Raw genomic sequence first — 17552 nt, forward strand, 5'->3', positions numbered from 1 at the left:
CTTTTTACATTATCAACACATGATTTTTTTCAGTAAGCCAATACAGTTAGGAAACTTTTTTATTAGCTTACCTGGTGATAGAAGTAGAAGAGGGCAAAAAAGTGCCTGTATCTCACCTACAGCCATACCACATTGGATAGGCCCAATCTCGTCTGATCTTGGAAGCTAAGCAGTGTTGGGCCTGGTTAGTACTTGGGTGGGAGACCACATGGGAACACCAGGTGCTGTAGGTTTTTTCACATTACAGGCAAATTGTTTTTATTCTCTAGCTATTTAAATTGGAAACTTTTTATTTTTATTGCCAGTACAGACATTTGGAAGAGGTCAAACAGACACAATAGCCATCACCTAAAGACTTACCACACTGTTTTGGCCCAATTCCAACTGCTTTTGGCAGCTAAACAGTGTTGAGCCTCTTTAGAAGTTTAATTTAAGACCCCCTGCTAATATCATGTCCTGTAGGTCTTTTTACATTACCAACACATGATTTTTTTCAGTAAGCCAATACAGTTAGGAAACTTTTTTATTAGCTTACCTGGTGATAGAAGTAGAAGAGGGCAAAAAAGTGCCTGTATCTCACCTACAGCCATACCACATTGGATAGGCCCAATCTCGTCTGATCTTGGAAACTAAGCAGTGTTGGGCCTGGTTAGTACTTGGGTGGGAGACCACATGGGAACACCAGGTGCTGTAGGTTTTTTCACATTACAGGCAAATTGTTTTTATTCTCTAGCTATTTAAATTGGAAACTTTTTCTTTTTATTGCCAGTACAGACATTTGGAAGAGGTCAAACAGACACAATAGCCATCACCTAAAGACTTACCACACTGTTTAGGCCCAATTCCAACTGCTTTTGGCAGCTAAACAGTGTTGAGCCTCTTAATAGTTTAATTTAAGACCCCCTGCTAATATCATGTCCTGTAGGTCTTTTTACATTACCAACACATGATTTTTTTCAGTAAGCCAATACAGTTAGGAAACTTTTGTATTAGCTTACCTGGTGATAGAAGTAGAAGAGGGCAAAAAAGTGAATTTAACTCACCTACAACCATACCACATTGGATAGGCCCAATCTCGTCTAATCTTGGAAGCTAAGCAGTGTTGAACCTGTTTAGTACTTGGGTGGGAGACCACATGGGAACACCAGGTGCTGTAGGTTTTTTCACATTACTGACAAATTGTTTTTATTCTCTAGCTATTTAAATTGGAAACTTTTTCTTTTTATTGACAGCACAGACATTTGGAAGAGGTCAAACAGACACAATAGCCATCACCTAAAGACTTACCACACTGTTTAGGCCCAATTCCAACTGCTTTTGGCAGCTAAACAGTGTTGAGCCTCTTTAGTAGTTTAATTTAAGACCCCCTGCTAATATCATGTCCTGTAGGTCTTTTTACATTACCAACACATGATTTTTTTCAGTAAGCCAATACAGTTAGGAAACTTTTTTATTAGCTTACCTGGTAAAAGAAGTAGAAGAGGGCAAAAAAGTGCCTGTATTTCAACTACAGCCATACCACATTGGATAGGCCCAATCTCGTCTGATCTTGGAAGCTAAGCAGTGTTGGGCCTGGTTAGTACTTGGGTGGGAGACCACATGGGAACACCAGGTGCTGTAGGTTTTTTCACATTACAGGCAAATTGTTTTTATTCTCTAGCTATTTAAATTGGAAACTTTTTCTTTTTATTGCCAGTACAGACATTTGGAAGAGGTCAAACAGACACAATAGCCATCACATAAAGACTTACCACACTGTTTAGGCCCAATTCCAACTGCTTTTGGCAGCTAAACAGTGTTGAGCCCCTTTAGTAGTTTAATTTAAGACCCCCTGCTAATATCATGTCCTGTAGGTCTTTTTACATTACCAACACATGATTTTTTTCAGTAAGCCAATACAGTTAGGAAACTTTTTTATTAGCTTACCAGGTGATAGAAGTAGAAGAGGGCAAAAAAGTGCCTGTATTTCACCTACAGCCATACCACATTGGATAGGCCCAATCTCGTCTGTTCTTGGAAGCTAAGCAGTGTTGGGCCTGGTTAGTACTTGGGTAAGAGACCACATGGGAACACCAGGTGCTGTAGGTTTTTTCACATTACAGGCAAATTGTTTTTATTCTCTAGCTATTTATATTGGAAACTTTTTCTTTTTATTGCCAGCACAGACATTTGGAAGAGGTCAAACAGACACAATAGCCATCACCTAAAGACTTACCACACTGTTTAGGCTCAATTCCAACTGCTTTTGGCAGCTAAACAGTGTTGAGCCTCTTTTGTAGTTTAATTTAAGACCCCCTGCTAATATCATGTCCTGTAGGTCTTTTTACATTACCAACACATGACTTTTTTCAGTAAGCCAATACAGTTAGGAAACTTTTGTATTAGCTTACCTGGTGATAGAAGTAGAAGAGGGCAAAAAAGTGCCTTTAACTCACCTACAGCAATACCACATTGGATAGGCCCAATCTCGTCTGATCTTGGAAGCTAAGCAGTGTTGGGCCTGGTTAGTACTTGGGTGGGAGACCACATGGGAACACCAGGTGCTGTAGGTTTTTTCACATTACTGGCAAATTGTTTTTATTCTCTAGCTATTTAAATTTGAAACTTTTTCTTTTTATTGCCAGCACAGACATTTGGAAGAGGTCAAACAGACACAATAGCCATCACCTAAAGACTTACCTCACTGTTTAGGCCCAATTCCAACTGCTTTTGGCAGCTAAACAGTGTTGAGCCTCTTTAGTAGTTTAATTTAAGACCCCCTGCTAATATCATGTCCTGTAGGTCTTTTTACATTACCAACACATGATTTTTTTCAGTAAGCCAATACAGTTAGGAAACTTTTTTATTAGCTTACCTGGTGATAGAAGTAGAAGAGGGCAAAAAAGTGCCTGTATCTCAACTACAGCCATACCACATTGGATAGGCCCAATCTCGTCTGAACTTGGAAGCTAAGCAGTTTTGGGCCTGGTTAGTACTTGGGTGGGAGACCACATGGGAACACCAGGTGCTGTAGGATTTTTCACATTACAGGCAAATTGTTTTTATTCTCTAGCTATTTAAATTGGAAACTTTTTATTTTTATTGCCAGTACAGACATTTGGAAGAGGTCAAACAGACACAATAGCCATCACCTAAAGACTTACCACACTGTTTAGGCCCAATTCCAACTGCTTTTGGCAGCTAAACAGTGTTGGGCCTCTTTAGTAGTTTAATATAAGACTCCCTGCTAATATCATGTCCTGTAGGTCTTTTTACATTACCAACACATGATTTTTTTCAGTAAGCCAATACAGTTAGGAAACTTTTTTATTAGCTTACCTGGTGATAGAAGTAGAAGAGGGCAAAAAAGTGCCTGTATCTCACCTACAGCCATACCACATTGGATAGGCCCAATCTCGTCTGATCTTGGAAGCTAAGCAGTGTTGGGCCTGGTTAGTACTTGGGTGGGAGACCACATGGGAACACCAGGTGCTGTAGATTTTTTCACATTACAGGCAAATTGTTTTTATTCTCTAGCTATTTAAATTGGAAACTTTTTCTTTTTATTGCCAGTACAGACATTTGGAAGAGGTCAAACAGACACAATAGCCATCACCTAAAGACTTACCACACTGTTTAGGCCCAATTCCAACTGCTTTTGGCAGCTAAACAGTGTTGATCCTCTTTAGTAGTTTAATTTAAGACCCCCTGCTAATATCATGTCCTGTAGGTCATTTTACATTACCAACACATGATTTTTTTCAGTAAGTCAATACAGTTAGGAAACTTTTTTATTAGCTTACCTGGTGATAGAAGTAGAAGAGGGCAAAAAAGTGCCTGTATCTCACCTAGAGCCATACCACATTGGATAGGCCCAATCTCGTCTGATCTTGGAAGCTAAGCAGTGTTGGGCCTGGTTAGTACTTGGGTGGGAGACCACATGGGAACACCAGGTGCTGTAGGTTTTTTCACATTACAGGCAAATTGTTTTTATTCTCTAGCTATTTAAATTGGAAACTTTTTCTTTTTATTGCCAGCACAGACATTTGGAAGAGGTCAAACAGACACAATAGCCATCACCTAAAGACTTACCACACTGTTTAGGCCCAACTCCAACTGCTTTTGGCAGCTAAACAGTGTTGAGCCTCTTTAGTAGTTTAATTTAAGACCCCCTGCTAATATCATGTCCTGTAGGTCTTTTTACATTATCAACACATGATTTTTTTCAGTAAGCCAATACAGTTAGGAAACTTTTTTATTAGCTTACCTGGTGATAGAAGTAGAAGAGGGCAAAAAAGTGCCTGTATCTCACCTACAGCCATACCACATTGGATAGGCCCAATCTCGTCTGATCTTGGAAGCTAAGCAGTGTTGGGCCTGGTTAGTACTTGGGTGGGAGACCACATGGGAACACCAGGTGCTGTAGGTTTTTTCACATTACAGGCAAATTGTTTTTATTCTCTAGCTATTTAAATTGGAAACTTTTTCTTTTTATTGCCAGTACAGACATTTGGAAGAGGTCAAACAGACACAATAGCCATCACCTAAAGACTTACCACACTGTTTTGGCCCAATTCCAACTGCTTTTGGCAGCTAAACAGTGTTGAGCCTCTTTAGTAGTTTAATTTAAGACCCCCTGCTAATATCATGTCCTGTAGGTCTTTTTACATTACCAACACATGATTTTTTTTCAGTAAGCCAATACAGTTAGGAAACTTTTGTATTAGCTTACCTGGTGATAGAAGTAGAAGAGGGCAAAAAAGTGCCTTTAACTCACCTACAGCCATACCATATTGGATAGGCCCAATCTCGTCTGATCTTGGAAGCTAAGCAGTGTTGGGCCTGGTTAGTACTTGGGTGGGAGACCACATGGGAACACCAGGTGCTGTAGTTTTTTTCACATTACAGGCAAATTGTTTTTATTCTCTAGCTATTTAAATTGGAAACTTTTTCTTTTTATTGCCAGTACAGACATTTGGAAGAGGTCAAACAGACACAATAGCCATCACCTAAAGACTTACCACACTGTTTAGGCCCAATTCCAACTGCTTTTGGCAGCTAAACAGTGTTGAGCCTCTTTAGTAGTTTAATTTAAGACCCCCTGCTAATATCATGTCCTGTAGGTCTTTTTACATTACCAACACATGATTTTTTTCAGTAAGCCAATACAGTTAGGAAACTTTTTTATTAGCTTACCTGGTGATAGAAGTAGAAGAGGGCAAAAAAGTGCCTGTATCTCACCTACAGCCATACCACATTGGATAGGCCCAATCTCGTCTGATCTTGGAAGCTAAGCAGTGTTGGGCCTGGTTAGTACTTGGGTGGGAGACCACATGGGAACACCAGGTGCTGTAGGTTTTTTCACATTACAGGCAAATTGTTTTTATTCTCTAGCTATTTAAATTGGAAACTTTTTCTTTTTATTGCCAGTACAGACATTTGGAAGAGGTCAAACAGACACAATAGCCATCACCTAAAGACTTACCACACTGTTTAGGCCCAATTCCAACTGCTTTTGGCAGCTAAACAGTGTTGATCCTCTTTAGTAGTTTAATTTAAGACCCCCTGCTAATATCATGTCCTGTAGGTCGTTTTACATTACCAACACATGATTTTTTTCAGTAAGCCAATACAGTTAGGAAACTTTTTTATTAGCTTACCTGGTGATAGAAGTAGAAGAGGGCAAAAAAGTGCCTGTATCTCACCTAGAGCCATACCACATTGGATAGGCCCAATCTCGTCTGATCTTGGAAGCTAAGCAGTGTTGGGCCTGGTTAGTACTTGGGTGGGAGACCACATGGGAACACCAGGTGCTGTAGGTTTTTTCACATTACAGGCAAATTGTTTTTATTCTCTAGCTATTTAAATTGGAAACTTTTTCTTTTTATTGCCAGCACAGACATTTGGAAGAGGTCAAACAGACACAATAGCCATCACCTAAAGACTTACCACACTGTTTAGGCCCAACTCCAACTGCTTTTGGCAGCTAAACAGTGTTGAGCCTCTTTAGTAGTTTAATTTAAGACCCCCTGCTAATATCATGTCCTGCAGGTCTTTTTACATTATCAACACATGATTTTTTTCAGTAAGCCAATACAGTTAGGAAACTTTTTTATTAGCTTACCTGGTGATAGAAGTAGAAGAGGGCAAAAAAGTGCCTGTATCTCACCTACAGCCATACCACATTGGATAGGCCCAATCTCGTCTGATCTTGGAAGCTAAGCAGTGTTGGGCCTGGTTAGTACTTGGGTGGGAGACCACATGGGAACACCAGGTGCTGTAGGTTTTTTCACATTACAGGCAAATTGTTTTTATTCTCTAGCTATTTAAATTGGAAACTTTTTCTTTTTATTGCCAGTACAGACATTTGGAAGAGGTCAAACAGACACAATAGCCATCACCTAAAGACTTACCACACTGTTTAGGCCCAATTCCAACTGCTTTTGGCAGCTAAACAGTGTTGATCCTCTTTAGTAGTTTAATTTAAGACCCCCTGCTAATATCATGTCCTGTAGGTCATTTTACATTACCAACACATGATTTTTTTCAGTAAGTCAATACAGTTAGGAAACTTTTTTATTAGCTTACCTGGTGATAGAAGTAGAAGAGGGCAAAAAAGTGCCTGTATCTCACCTAGAGCCATACCACATTGGATAGGCCCAATCTCGTCTGATCTTGGAAGCTAAGCAGTGTTGGGCCTGGTTAGTACTTGGGTGGGAGACCACATGGGAACACCAGGTGCTGTAGGTTTTTTCACATTACAGGCAAATTGTTTTTATTCTCTAGCTATTTAAATTGGAAACTTTTTCTTTTTATTGCCAGTACAGACATTTGGAAGAGGTCAAACAGACACAATAGCCATCACCTAAAGACTTACCACACTGTTTAGGCCCAATTCCAACTGCTTTTGGCAGCTAAACAGTGTTGATCCTCTTTAGTAGTTTAATTTAAGACCCCCTGCTAATATCATGTCCTGTAGGTCATTTTACATTACCAACACATGATTTTTTTCAGTAAGTCAATACAGTTAGGAAACTTTTTTATTAGCTTACCTGGTGATAGAAGTAGAAGAGGGCAAAAAAGTGCCTGTATCTCACCTAGAGCCATACCACATTGGATAGGCCCAATCTCGTCTGATCTTGGAAGCTAAGCAGTGTTGGGCCTGGTTAGTACTTGGGTGGGAGACCACATGGGAACATTAGGTGCTGTAGGTTTTTTCACATTACAGGCAAATTGTTTTTATTCTCTAGCTATTTAAATTGGAAACTTTTTCTTTTTATTGCCAGTACAGACATTTGGAAGAGGTCAAACAGACACAATAGCCATCACCTAAAGACTTACCACACTGTTTAGGCCCAATTCCAACTGCTTTTGGCAGCTAAACAGTGTTGAGCCTCTTTAGTAGTTTAATTTAAGACCCCCTGCTAATATCATGTACTGTATGTCTTTTTACATTACCAACACATGATTTTTTTCAGTAAGCCAATACAGTTAGGAAACTTTTGTATTAGCTTACCTGGTGATAGAAGTAGAAGAGGGCAAAAAAGTGCCTGTATCTCACCTTCAGCCATACCACATTGGATAGGCCCAATCTCGTCTGATCTTGGAAGCTAAGCAGTGTTGGGCCTGGTTAGTACTTGGGTGGGAGACCACATGGGAACACCAGGTGCTGTAGGTTTTTTCACATTACAGGCAAATTGTTTTTATTCTCTAGCTATTTAAATTGGAAACTTTTTCTTTTTATTGCCAGTACAGACATTTGGAAGAGGTCAAACAGACACAATAGCCATCACCTAATGACTTACCACACTGTTTAGGCCCAATTCCAACTGCTTTTGGCAGCTAAACAGTGTTGAGCCTCTTTAGTAGTTTAATTTAAGACCCCCTGCTAATATCATGTCCTGTAGGTCTTTTTACATTACCAACACATGATTTTTTTCAGTAAGCCAATACAGTTAGGAAACTTTTTTATTAGCTTACCTGGTGATAGAAGTAGAAGCGGGCAAAAAAGTGCCTGTATCTCACCTACAGCCATACCACATTGGATAGGCCCAATCTCGTCTGATCTTGGAAGCTAAGCAGTGTTGGGCCTGGTTAGTACTTGGGTGGGAGACCACATGGGAACACCAGGTGCTGTAGGTTTTTTCACATTACAGGCAAATTGTTTTTATTCTCTAGCTATTTAAATTGGAAACTTTTTCTTTTTATTGCCAGTACAGACATTTGGAAGAGGTCAAACAGACACAATAGCCATCACCTAAAGACTTACCACACTGTTTAGGCCCAATTCCAACTGCTTTTGGCAGCTAAACAGTGTTGATCCTCTTTAGTAGTTTAATTTAAGACCCCCTGCTAATATCATGTCCTGTAGGTCGTTTTACATTACCAACACATGATTTTTTTCAGTAAGCCAATACAGTTAGGAAACTTTTTTATTAGCTTACCTGGTGATAGAAGTAGAAGAGGGCAAAAAAGTGCCTGTATCTCACCTACAGCCATACCACATTGGATAGGCCCAATCTCGTCTGATCTTGGAAGCTAAGCAGTGTTGGGCCTGGTTAGTACTTGGGTGGGAGACCACATGGGAACACCAGGTGCTGTAGGTTTTTTCACATTACAGGCAAATTGTTTTTATTCTCTAGCTATTTAAATTGGAAACTTTTTCTTTTTATTGCCAGCACAGACATTTGGAAGAGGTCAAACAGACACAATAGCCATCACCTAAAGACTTACCACACTGTTTAGGCCCAACTCCAACTGCTTTTGGCAGCTAAACAGTGTTGAGCCTCTTTAGTAGTTTAATTTAAGACCCCCTGCTAATATCATGTCCTGTAGGTCTTTTTACATTATCAACACATGATTTTTTTCAGTAAGCCAATACAGTTAGGAAACTTTTTTATTAGCTTACCTGGTGATAGAAGTAGAAGAGGGCAAAAAAGTGCCTGTATCTCACCTACAGCCATACCACATTGGATAGGCCCAATCTCGTCTGATCTTGGAAGCTAAGCAGTGTTGGGCCTGTTTAGTACTTGGGTGGGAGACCACATGGGAACACCAGGTGCTGTAGGTTTTTTCACATTACAGGCAAATTGTTTTTATTCTCTAGCTATTTAAATTGGAAACTTTTTATTTTTATTGCCAGTACAGACATTTGGAAGAGGTCAAACAGACACAATAGCCATCACCTAAAGACTTACCACACTGTTTTGGCCCAATTCCAACTGCTTTTGGCAGCTAAACAGTGTTGAGCCTCTTTAGTAGTTTAATTTAAGACCCCCTGCTAATATCATGTCCTGTAGGTCTTTTTACATTACCAACACATGATTTTTTTCAGTAAGCCAATACAGTTAGGAAACTTTTTTATTAGCTTACCTGGTGATAGAAGTAGAAGAGGGCAAAAAAGTGCCTGTATCTCACCTACAGCCATACCACATTGGATAGGCCCAATCTCGTCTGATCTTGGAAACTAAGCAGTGTTGGGCCTGGTTAGTACTTGGGTGGGAGACCACATGGGAACACCAGGTGCTGTAGGTTTTTTCACATTACAGGCAAATTGTTTTTATTCTCTAGCTATTTAAATTGGAAACTTTTTCTTTTTATTGCCAGTACAGACATTTGGAAGAGGTCAAACAGACACAATAGCCATCACCTAAAGACTTACCACACTGTTTAGGCCCAATTCCAACTGCTTTTGGCAGCTAAACAGTGTTGAGCCTCTTAATAGTTTAATTTAAGACCCCCTGCTAATATCATGTCCTGTAGGTCTTTTTACATTACCAACACATGATTTTTTTCAGTAAGCCAATACAGTTAGGAAACTTTTGTATTAGCTTACCTGGTGATAGAAGTAGAAGAGGGCAAAAAAGTGAATTTAACTCACCTACAACCATACCACATTGGATAGGCCCAATCTCGTCTAATCTTGGAAGCTAAGCAGTGTTGAACCTGTTTAGTACTTGGGTGGGAGACCACATGGGAACACCAGGTGCTGTAGGTTTTTTCACATTACTGGCAAATTGTTTTTATTCTCTAGCTATTTAAATTGGAAACTTTTTCTTTTTATTGACAGCACAGACATTTGGAAGAGGTCAAACAGACACAATAGCCATCACCTAAAGACTTACCACACTGTTTAGGCCCAATTCCAACTGCTTTTGGCAGCTAAACAGTGTTGAGCCTCTTTAGTAGTTTAATTTAAGACCCCCTGCTAATATCATGTCCTGTAGGTCTTTTTACATTACCAACACATGATTTTTTTCAGTAAGCCAATACAGTTAGGAAACTTTTTTATTAGCTTACCTGGTAAAAGAAGTAGAAGAGGGCAAAAAAGTGCCTGTATTTCAACTACAGCCATACCACATTGGATAGGCCCAATCTCGTCTGATCTTGGAAGCTAAGCAGTGTTGGGCCTGGTTAGTACTTGGGTGGGAGACCACATGGGAACACCAGGTGCTGTAGGTTTTTTCACATTACAGGCAAATTGTTTTTATTCTCTAGCTATTTAAATTGGAAACTTTTTCTTTTTATTGCCAGTACAGACATTTGGAAGAGGTCAAACAGACACAATAGCCATCACATAAAGACTTACCACACTGTTTAGGCCCAATTCCAACTGCTTTTGGCAGCTAAACAGTGTTGAGCCCCTTTAGTAGTTTAATTTAAGACCCCCTGCTAATATCATGTCCTGTAGGTCTTTTTACATTACCAACACATGATTTTTTTCAGTAAGCCAATACAGTTAGGAAACTTTTTTATTAGCTTACCAGGTGATAGAAGTAGAAGAGGGCAAAAAAGTGCCTGTATTTCACCTACAGCCATACCACATTGGATAGGCCCAATCTCGTCTGTTCTTGGAAGCTAAGCAGTGTTGGGCCTGGTTAGTACTTGGGTAAGAGACCACATGGGAACACCAGGTGCTGTAGGTTTTTTCACATTACAGGCAAATTGTTTTTATTCTCTAGCTATTTATATTGGAAACTTTTTCTTTTTATTGCCAGCACAGACATTTGGAAGAGGTCAAACAGACACAATAGCCATCACCTAAAGACTTACCACACTGTTTAGGCTCAATTCCAACTGCTTTTGGCAGCTAAACAGTGTTGAGCCTCTTTTGTAGTTTAATTTAAGACCCCCTGCTAATATCATGTCCTGTAGGTCTTTTTACATTACCAACACATGACTTTTTTCAGTAAGCCAATACAGTTAGGAAACTTTTGTATTAGCTTACCTGGTGATAGAAGTAGAAGCGGGCAAAAAAGTGCCTGTATCTCACCTACAGCCATACCACATTGGATAGGCCCAATCTCGTCTGATCTTGGAAGCTAAGCAGTGTTGGGCCTGGTTAGTACTTGGGTGGGAGACCACATGGGAACACCAGGTGCTGTAGGTTTTTTCACATTACAGGCAAATTGTTTTTATTCTCTAGCTATTTAAATTGGAAACTTTTTCTTTTTATTGCCAGTACAGACATTTGGAAGAGGTCAAACAGACACAATAGCCATCACCTAAAGACTTACCACACTGTTTAGGCCCAATTCCAACTGCTTTTGGCAGCTAAACAGTGTTGATCCTCTTTAGTAGTTTAATTTAAGACCCCCTGCTAATATCATGTCCTGTAGGTCGTTTTACATTACCAACACATGATTTTTTTCAGTAAGCCAATACAGTTAGGAAACTTTTTTATTAGCTTACCTGGTGATAGAAGTAGAAGAGGGCAAAAAAGTGCCTGTATCTCACCTACAGCCATACCACATTGGATAGGCCCAATCTCGTCTGATCTTGGAAGCTAAGCAGTGTTGGGCCTGGTTAGTACTTGGGTGGGAGACCACATGGGAACACCAGGTGCTGTAGGTTTTTTCACATTACAGGCAAATTGTTTTTATTCTCTAGCTATTTAAATTGGAAACTTTTTCTTTTTATTGCCAGCACAGACATTTGGAAGAGGTCAAACAGACACAATAGCCATCACCTAAAGACTTACCACACTGTTTAGGCCCAACTCCAACTGCTTTTGGCAGCTAAACAGTGTTGAGCCTCTTTAGTAGTTTAATTTAAGACCCCCTGCTAATATCATGTCCTGTAGGTCTTTTTACATTATCAACACATGATTTTTTTCAGTAAGCCAATACAGTTAGGAAACTTTTTTATTAGCTTACCTGGTGATAGAAGTAGAAGAGGGCAAAAAAGTGCCTGTATCTCACCTACAGCCATACCACATTGGATAGGCCCAATCTCGTCTGATCTTGGAAGCTAAGCAGTGTTGGGCCTGGTTAGTACTTGGGTGGGAGACCACATGGGAACACCAGGTGCTGTAGGTTTTTTCACATTACAGGCAAATTGTTTTTATTCTCTAGCTATTTAAATTGGAAACTTTTTATTTTTATTGCCAGTACAGACATTTGGAAGAGGTCAAACAGACACAATAGCCATCACCTAAAGACTTACCACACTGTTTTGGCCCAATTCCAACTGCTTTTGGCAGCTAAACAGTGTTGAGCCTCTTTAGTAGTTTAATTTAAGACCCCCTGCTAATATCATGTCCTGTAGGTCTTTTTACATTACCAACACATGATTTTTTTCAGTAAGCCAATACAGTTAGGAAACTTTTTTATTAGCTTACCTGGTGATAGAAGTAGAAGAGGGCAAAAAAGTGCCTGTATCTCACCTACAGCCATACCACATTGGATAGGCCCAATCTCGTCTGATCTTGGAAACTAAGCAGTGTTGGGCCTGGTTAGTACTTGGGTGGGAGACCACATGGGAACACCAGGTGCTGTAGGTTTTTTCACATTACAGGCAAATTGTTTTTATTCTCTAGCTATTTAAATTGGAAACTTTTTCTTTTTATTGCCAGTACAGACATTTGGAAGAGGTCAAACAGACACAATAGCCATCACCTAAAGACTTACCACACTGTTTAGGCCCAATTCCAACTGCTTTTGGCAGCTAAACAGTGTTGAGCCTCTTAATAGTTTAATTTAAGACCCCCTGCTAATATCATGTCCTGTAGGTCTTTTTACATTACCAACACATGATTTTTTTCAGTAAGCCAATACAGTTAGGAAACTTTTGTATTAGCTTACCTGGTGATAGAAGTAGAAGAGGGCAAAAAAGTGAATTTAACTCACCTACAACCATACCACATTGGATAGGCCCAATCTCGTCTAATCTTGGAAGCTAAGCAGTGTTGAACCTGTTTAGTACTTGGGTGGGAGACCACATGGGAACACCAGGTGCTGTAGGTTTTTTCACATTACTGGCAAATTGTTTTTATTCTCTAGCTATTTAAATTGGAAACTTTTTCTTTTTATTGACAGCACAGACATTTGGAAGAGGTCAAACAGACACAATAGCCATCACCTAAAGACTTACCACACTGTTTAGGCCCAATTCCAACTGCTTTTGGCAGCTAAACAGTGTTGAGCCTCTTTAGTAGTTTAATTTAAGACCCCCTGCTAATATCATGTCCTGTAGGTCTTTTTACATTATCAACACATGATTTTTTTCAGTAAGCCAATACAGTTAGGAAACTTTTTTATTAGCTTACCTGGTAAAAGAAGTAGAAGAGGGCAAAAAAGTGCCTGTATTTCAACTACAGCCATACCACATTGGATAGGCCCAATCTCGTCTGATCTTGGAAGCTAAGCAGTGTTGGGCCTGGTTAGTACTTGGGTGGGAGACCACATGGGAACACCAGGTGCTGTAGGTTTTTTCACATTACAGGCAAATTGTTTTTATTCTCTAGCTATTTAAATTGGAAACTTTTTCTTTTTATTGCCAGTACAGACATTTGGAAGAGGTCAAACAGACACAATAGCCATCACATAAAGACTTACCACACTGTTTAGGCCCAATTCCAACTGCTTTTGGCAGCTAAACAGTGTTGAGCCCCTTTAGTAGTTTAATTTAAGACCCCCTGCTAATATCATGTCCTGTAGGTCTTTTTACATTACCAACACATGATTTTTTTCAGTAAGCCAATACAGTTAGGAAACTTTTTTATTAGCTTACCAGGTGATAGAAGTAGAAGAGGGCAAAAAAGTGCCTGTATTTCACCTACAGCCATACCACATTGGATAGGCCCAATCTCGTCTGTTCTTGGAAGCTAAGCAGTGTTGGGCCTGGTTAGTACTTGGGTAAGAGACCACATGGGAACACCAGGTGCTGTAGGTTTTTTCACATTACAGGCAAATTGTTTTTATTCTCTAGCTATTTATATTGGAAACTTTTTCTTTTTATTGCCAGCACAGACATTTGGAAGAGGTCAAACAGACACAATAGCCATCACCTAAAGACTTACCACACTGTTTAGGCTCAATTCCAACTGCTTTTGGCAGCTAAACAGTGTTGAGCCTCTTTTGTAGTTTAATTTAAGACCCCCTGCTAATATCATGTCCTGTAGGTCTTTTTACATTACCAACACATGACTTTTTTCAGTAAGCCAATACAGTTAGGAAACTTTTGTATTAGCTTACCTGGTGATAGAAGTAGAAGAGGGCAAAAAAGTGCCTTTAACTCACCTACAGCAATACCACATTGGATAGGCCCAATCTCGTCTGATCTTGGAAGCTAAGCAGTGTTGGGCCTGGTTAGTACTTGGGTGGGAGACCACATGGGAACACCAGGTGCTGTAGGTTTTTTCACATTACTGGCAAATTGTTTTTATTCTCTAGCTATTTAAATTTGAAACTTTTTCTTTTTATTGCCAGCACAGACATTTGGAAGAGGTCAAACAGACACAATAGCCATCACCTAAAGACTTACCTCACTGTTTAGGCCCAATTCCAACTGCTTTTGGCAGCTAAACAGTGTTGAGCCTCTTTAGTAGTTTAATTTAAGACCCCCTGCTAATATCATGTCCTGTAGGTCTTTTTACATTACCAACACATGATTTTTTTCAGTAAGCCAATACAGTTAGGAAACTTTTTTATTAGCTTACCTGGTGATAGAAGTAGAAGAGGGCAAAAAAGTGCCTGTATCTCAACTACAGCCATACCACATTGGATAGGCCCAATCTCGTCTGAACTTGGAAGCTAAGCAGTTTTGGGCCTGGTTAGTACTTGGGTGGGAGACCACATGGGAACACCAGGTGCTGTAGGATTTTTCACATTACAGGCAAATTGTTTTTATTCTCTAGCTATTTAAATTGGAAACTTTTTATTTTTATTGCCAGTACAGACATTTGGAAGAGGTCAAACAGACACAATAGCCATCACCTAAAGACTTACCACACTGTTTTGGCCCAATTCCAACTGCTTTTGGCAGCTAAACAGTGTTGAGCCTCTTTAGTAGTTTAATTTAAGACCCCCTGCTAATATCATGTCCTGTAGGTCTTTTTACATTACCAACACATGATTTTTTTCAGTAAGCCAATACAGTTAGGAAACTTTTTTATTAGCTTACCTGGTGATAGAAGTAGAAGAGGGCAAAAAAGTGCCTGTATCTCACCTACAGCCATACCACATTGGATAGGCCCAATCTCGTCTGATCTTGGAAACTAAGCAGTGTTGGGCCTGGTTAGTACTTGGGTGGGAGACCACATGGGAACACCAGGTGCTGTAGGTTTTTTCACATTACAGGCAAATTGTTTTTATTCTCTAGCTATTTAAATTGGAAACTTTTTCTTTTTATTGCCAGTACAGACATTTGGAAGAGGTCAAACAGACACAATAGCCATCACCTAAAGACTTACCACACTGTTTAGGCCCAATTCCAACTGCTTTTGGCAGCTAAACAGTGTTGAGCCTCTTAATAGTTTAATTTAAGACCCCCTGCTAATATCATGTCCTGTAGGTCTTTTTACATTACCAACACATGATTTTTTTCAGTAAGCCAATACAGTTAGGAAACTTTTGTATTAGCTTACCTGGTGATAGAAGTAGAAGAGGGCAAAAAAGTGAATTTAACTCACCTACAACCATACCACATTGGATAGGCCCAATCTCGTCTAATCTTGGAAGCTAAGCAGTGTTGAACCTGTTTAGTACTTGGGTGGGAGACCACATGGGAACACCAGGTGCTGTAGGTTTTTTCACATTACTGGCAAATTGTTTTTATTCTCTAGCTATTTAAATTGGAAACTTTTTCTTTTTATTGACAGCACAGACATTTGGAAGAGGTCAAACAGACACAATAGCCATCACCTAAAGACTTACCACACTGTTTAGGCCCAATTCCAACTGCTTTTGGCAGCTAAACAGTGTTGAGCCTCTTTAGTAGTTTAATTTAAGACCCCCTGCTAATATCATGTCCTGTAGGTCTTTTTACATTACCAACACATGATTTTTTTCAGTAAGCCAATACAGTTAGGAAACTTTTTTATTAGCTTACCTGGTAAAAGAAGTAGAAGAGGGCAAAAAAGTGCCTGTATTTCAACTACAGCCATACCACATTGGATAGGCCCAATCTCGTCTGATCTTGGAAGCTAAGCAGTGTTGGGCCTGGTTAGTACTTGGGTGGGAGACCACATGGGAACACCAGGTGCTGTAGGTTTTTTCACATTACAGGCAAATTGTTTTTATTCTCTAGCTATTTAAATTGGAAACTTTTTCTTTTTATTGCCAGTACAGACATTTGGAAGAGGTCAAACAGACACAATAGCCATCACATAAAGACTTACCACACTGTTTAGGCCCAATTCCAACTGCTTTTGGCAGCTAAACAGTGTTGAGCCCCTTTAGTAGTTTAATTTAAGACCCCCTGCTAATATCATGTCCTGTAGGTCTTTTTACATTACCAACACATGATTTTTTTCAGTAAGCCAATACAGTTAGGAAACTTTTGTATTAGCTTACCTGGTGATAGAAGTAGAAGAGGGCAAAAAAGTGCCTGTATCTCACCTTCAGCCATACCACATTGGATAGGCCCAATCTCGTCTGATCTTGGAAGCTAAGCAGTGTTGGGCCTGGTTAGTACTTGGGTGGGAGACCACATGGGAACACCAGGTGCTGTAGGTTTTTTCACATTACAGGCAAATTGTTTTTATTCTCTAGCTATTTAAATTGGAAACTTTTTCTTTTTATTGCCAGTACAGACATTTGGAAGAGGTCAAACAGACACAATAGCCATCACCTAAAGACTTACCACACTGTTTAGGCTCAATTCCAACTGCTTTTGGCAGCTAAACAGTGTTGAGCCTCTTTTGTAGTTTAATTTAAGACCCCCTGCTAATATCATGTCCTGTAGGTCTTTTTACATTACCAACACATGACTTTTTTCAGTAAGCCAATACAGTTAGGAAACTTTTGTATTAGCTTACCTGGTGATAGAAGTAGAAGAGGGCAAAAAAGTGCCTTTAACTCACCTACAGCAATACCACATTGGATAGGCCCAATCTCGTCTGATCTTGGAAGCTAAGCAGTGTTGGGCCTGGTTAGTACTTGGGTGGGAGACCACATGGGAACACCAGGTGCTGTAGGTTTTTTCACATTACTGGCAAATTGTTTTTATTCTCTAGCTATTTAAATTTGAAACTTTTTCTTTTTATTGCCAGCACAGACATTTGGAAGAGGTCAAACAGACACAATAGCCATCACCTAAAGACTTACCTCACTGTTTAGGCCCAATTCCAACTG

At 39.7% G+C, this 17552-nt stretch overlaps 29 non-coding genes and 9 pseudogenes across 29 annotated transcripts; all 38 read left to right on the forward strand.

The window, feature by feature from the left end:
- The first annotated feature begins 114 nt into the window (after window positions 1-114).
- Window positions 115-233, forward strand: LOC146012975 (5S ribosomal RNA). The gene has a single exon (XR_014445966.1). It is a non-coding gene; the product is annotated as a 5S ribosomal RNA (ribosomal RNA).
- Window positions 234-578: 345 nt separating this feature from the next.
- On the forward strand, window positions 579-697 carry LOC146017263 (5S ribosomal RNA). Its single transcript, XR_014450137.1, has one exon. It is a non-coding gene; the product is annotated as a 5S ribosomal RNA (ribosomal RNA).
- Window positions 698-1041: 344 nt separating this feature from the next.
- Window positions 1042-1160, forward strand: LOC146011455 (5S ribosomal RNA; annotated as a pseudogene).
- A 345-nt stretch (window positions 1161-1505) lies between these two features.
- Window positions 1506-1624, forward strand: LOC146015215 (5S ribosomal RNA). Its single transcript, XR_014448143.1, has one exon. It is a non-coding gene; the product is annotated as a 5S ribosomal RNA (ribosomal RNA).
- A 345-nt stretch (window positions 1625-1969) lies between these two features.
- On the forward strand, window positions 1970-2088 carry LOC146011168 (5S ribosomal RNA; annotated as a pseudogene).
- A 345-nt stretch (window positions 2089-2433) lies between these two features.
- Window positions 2434-2552, forward strand: LOC146014731 (5S ribosomal RNA). Its single transcript, XR_014447675.1, has one exon. It is a non-coding gene; the product is annotated as a 5S ribosomal RNA (ribosomal RNA).
- Window positions 2553-2897: 345 nt separating this feature from the next.
- On the forward strand, window positions 2898-3016 carry LOC146010593 (5S ribosomal RNA; annotated as a pseudogene).
- Window positions 3017-3361: 345 nt separating this feature from the next.
- On the forward strand, window positions 3362-3480 carry LOC146015292 (5S ribosomal RNA). The gene has a single exon (XR_014448218.1). It is a non-coding gene; the product is annotated as a 5S ribosomal RNA (ribosomal RNA).
- Window positions 3481-3825: 345 nt separating this feature from the next.
- Window positions 3826-3944, forward strand: LOC146015522 (5S ribosomal RNA). The gene has a single exon (XR_014448441.1). It is a non-coding gene; the product is annotated as a 5S ribosomal RNA (ribosomal RNA).
- Window positions 3945-4289: 345 nt separating this feature from the next.
- Window positions 4290-4408, forward strand: LOC146012977 (5S ribosomal RNA). The gene has a single exon (XR_014445968.1). It is a non-coding gene; the product is annotated as a 5S ribosomal RNA (ribosomal RNA).
- Window positions 4409-4754: 346 nt separating this feature from the next.
- LOC146016243 (5S ribosomal RNA) lies at window positions 4755-4873 on the forward strand. The gene has a single exon (XR_014449140.1). It is a non-coding gene; the product is annotated as a 5S ribosomal RNA (ribosomal RNA).
- Window positions 4874-5218: 345 nt separating this feature from the next.
- On the forward strand, window positions 5219-5337 carry LOC146012979 (5S ribosomal RNA). Its single transcript, XR_014445969.1, has one exon. It is a non-coding gene; the product is annotated as a 5S ribosomal RNA (ribosomal RNA).
- Window positions 5338-5682: 345 nt separating this feature from the next.
- On the forward strand, window positions 5683-5801 carry LOC146015523 (5S ribosomal RNA). The gene has a single exon (XR_014448442.1). It is a non-coding gene; the product is annotated as a 5S ribosomal RNA (ribosomal RNA).
- A 345-nt stretch (window positions 5802-6146) lies between these two features.
- LOC146012980 (5S ribosomal RNA) lies at window positions 6147-6265 on the forward strand. The gene has a single exon (XR_014445970.1). It is a non-coding gene; the product is annotated as a 5S ribosomal RNA (ribosomal RNA).
- Window positions 6266-6610: 345 nt separating this feature from the next.
- Window positions 6611-6729, forward strand: LOC146015524 (5S ribosomal RNA). Its single transcript, XR_014448443.1, has one exon. It is a non-coding gene; the product is annotated as a 5S ribosomal RNA (ribosomal RNA).
- Window positions 6730-7074: 345 nt separating this feature from the next.
- On the forward strand, window positions 7075-7193 carry LOC146010261 (5S ribosomal RNA). The gene has a single exon (XR_014444776.1). It is a non-coding gene; the product is annotated as a 5S ribosomal RNA (ribosomal RNA).
- Window positions 7194-7538: 345 nt separating this feature from the next.
- LOC146015268 (5S ribosomal RNA) lies at window positions 7539-7657 on the forward strand. The gene has a single exon (XR_014448194.1). It is a non-coding gene; the product is annotated as a 5S ribosomal RNA (ribosomal RNA).
- Window positions 7658-8002: 345 nt separating this feature from the next.
- LOC146012981 (5S ribosomal RNA) lies at window positions 8003-8121 on the forward strand. Its single transcript, XR_014445971.1, has one exon. It is a non-coding gene; the product is annotated as a 5S ribosomal RNA (ribosomal RNA).
- Window positions 8122-8466: 345 nt separating this feature from the next.
- On the forward strand, window positions 8467-8585 carry LOC146012982 (5S ribosomal RNA). Its single transcript, XR_014445972.1, has one exon. It is a non-coding gene; the product is annotated as a 5S ribosomal RNA (ribosomal RNA).
- Window positions 8586-8930: 345 nt separating this feature from the next.
- LOC146014889 (5S ribosomal RNA) lies at window positions 8931-9049 on the forward strand. The gene has a single exon (XR_014447830.1). It is a non-coding gene; the product is annotated as a 5S ribosomal RNA (ribosomal RNA).
- A 345-nt stretch (window positions 9050-9394) lies between these two features.
- LOC146017274 (5S ribosomal RNA) lies at window positions 9395-9513 on the forward strand. The gene has a single exon (XR_014450150.1). It is a non-coding gene; the product is annotated as a 5S ribosomal RNA (ribosomal RNA).
- Window positions 9514-9857: 344 nt separating this feature from the next.
- LOC146011456 (5S ribosomal RNA) lies at window positions 9858-9976 on the forward strand (annotated as a pseudogene).
- Window positions 9977-10321: 345 nt separating this feature from the next.
- LOC146015216 (5S ribosomal RNA) lies at window positions 10322-10440 on the forward strand. Its single transcript, XR_014448144.1, has one exon. It is a non-coding gene; the product is annotated as a 5S ribosomal RNA (ribosomal RNA).
- A 345-nt stretch (window positions 10441-10785) lies between these two features.
- LOC146011169 (5S ribosomal RNA) lies at window positions 10786-10904 on the forward strand (annotated as a pseudogene).
- A 345-nt stretch (window positions 10905-11249) lies between these two features.
- On the forward strand, window positions 11250-11368 carry LOC146012984 (5S ribosomal RNA). The gene has a single exon (XR_014445974.1). It is a non-coding gene; the product is annotated as a 5S ribosomal RNA (ribosomal RNA).
- A 345-nt stretch (window positions 11369-11713) lies between these two features.
- LOC146012985 (5S ribosomal RNA) lies at window positions 11714-11832 on the forward strand. The gene has a single exon (XR_014445975.1). It is a non-coding gene; the product is annotated as a 5S ribosomal RNA (ribosomal RNA).
- A 345-nt stretch (window positions 11833-12177) lies between these two features.
- LOC146012986 (5S ribosomal RNA) lies at window positions 12178-12296 on the forward strand. Its single transcript, XR_014445976.1, has one exon. It is a non-coding gene; the product is annotated as a 5S ribosomal RNA (ribosomal RNA).
- A 345-nt stretch (window positions 12297-12641) lies between these two features.
- On the forward strand, window positions 12642-12760 carry LOC146017285 (5S ribosomal RNA). The gene has a single exon (XR_014450163.1). It is a non-coding gene; the product is annotated as a 5S ribosomal RNA (ribosomal RNA).
- Window positions 12761-13104: 344 nt separating this feature from the next.
- LOC146011457 (5S ribosomal RNA) lies at window positions 13105-13223 on the forward strand (annotated as a pseudogene).
- Window positions 13224-13568: 345 nt separating this feature from the next.
- On the forward strand, window positions 13569-13687 carry LOC146015217 (5S ribosomal RNA). The gene has a single exon (XR_014448145.1). It is a non-coding gene; the product is annotated as a 5S ribosomal RNA (ribosomal RNA).
- Window positions 13688-14032: 345 nt separating this feature from the next.
- Window positions 14033-14151, forward strand: LOC146011170 (5S ribosomal RNA; annotated as a pseudogene).
- A 345-nt stretch (window positions 14152-14496) lies between these two features.
- LOC146014732 (5S ribosomal RNA) lies at window positions 14497-14615 on the forward strand. Its single transcript, XR_014447676.1, has one exon. It is a non-coding gene; the product is annotated as a 5S ribosomal RNA (ribosomal RNA).
- Window positions 14616-14960: 345 nt separating this feature from the next.
- On the forward strand, window positions 14961-15079 carry LOC146010594 (5S ribosomal RNA; annotated as a pseudogene).
- A 345-nt stretch (window positions 15080-15424) lies between these two features.
- Window positions 15425-15543, forward strand: LOC146017296 (5S ribosomal RNA). Its single transcript, XR_014450174.1, has one exon. It is a non-coding gene; the product is annotated as a 5S ribosomal RNA (ribosomal RNA).
- Window positions 15544-15887: 344 nt separating this feature from the next.
- Window positions 15888-16006, forward strand: LOC146011458 (5S ribosomal RNA; annotated as a pseudogene).
- A 345-nt stretch (window positions 16007-16351) lies between these two features.
- Window positions 16352-16470, forward strand: LOC146015219 (5S ribosomal RNA). Its single transcript, XR_014448148.1, has one exon. It is a non-coding gene; the product is annotated as a 5S ribosomal RNA (ribosomal RNA).
- A 345-nt stretch (window positions 16471-16815) lies between these two features.
- On the forward strand, window positions 16816-16934 carry LOC146015269 (5S ribosomal RNA). The gene has a single exon (XR_014448195.1). It is a non-coding gene; the product is annotated as a 5S ribosomal RNA (ribosomal RNA).
- A 345-nt stretch (window positions 16935-17279) lies between these two features.
- LOC146014734 (5S ribosomal RNA) lies at window positions 17280-17398 on the forward strand. Its single transcript, XR_014447678.1, has one exon. It is a non-coding gene; the product is annotated as a 5S ribosomal RNA (ribosomal RNA).
- Window positions 17399-17552: the final 154 nt, after the last annotated feature.

The sequence above is a fragment of the Crinia signifera genome, chromosome 6 (assembly GCF_055691185.1).
Source record: "Crinia signifera chromosome 6, ASM5569118v1, whole genome shotgun sequence".
Lineage (NCBI taxonomy): Eukaryota > Metazoa > Chordata > Amphibia > Anura > Myobatrachidae > Crinia > Crinia signifera.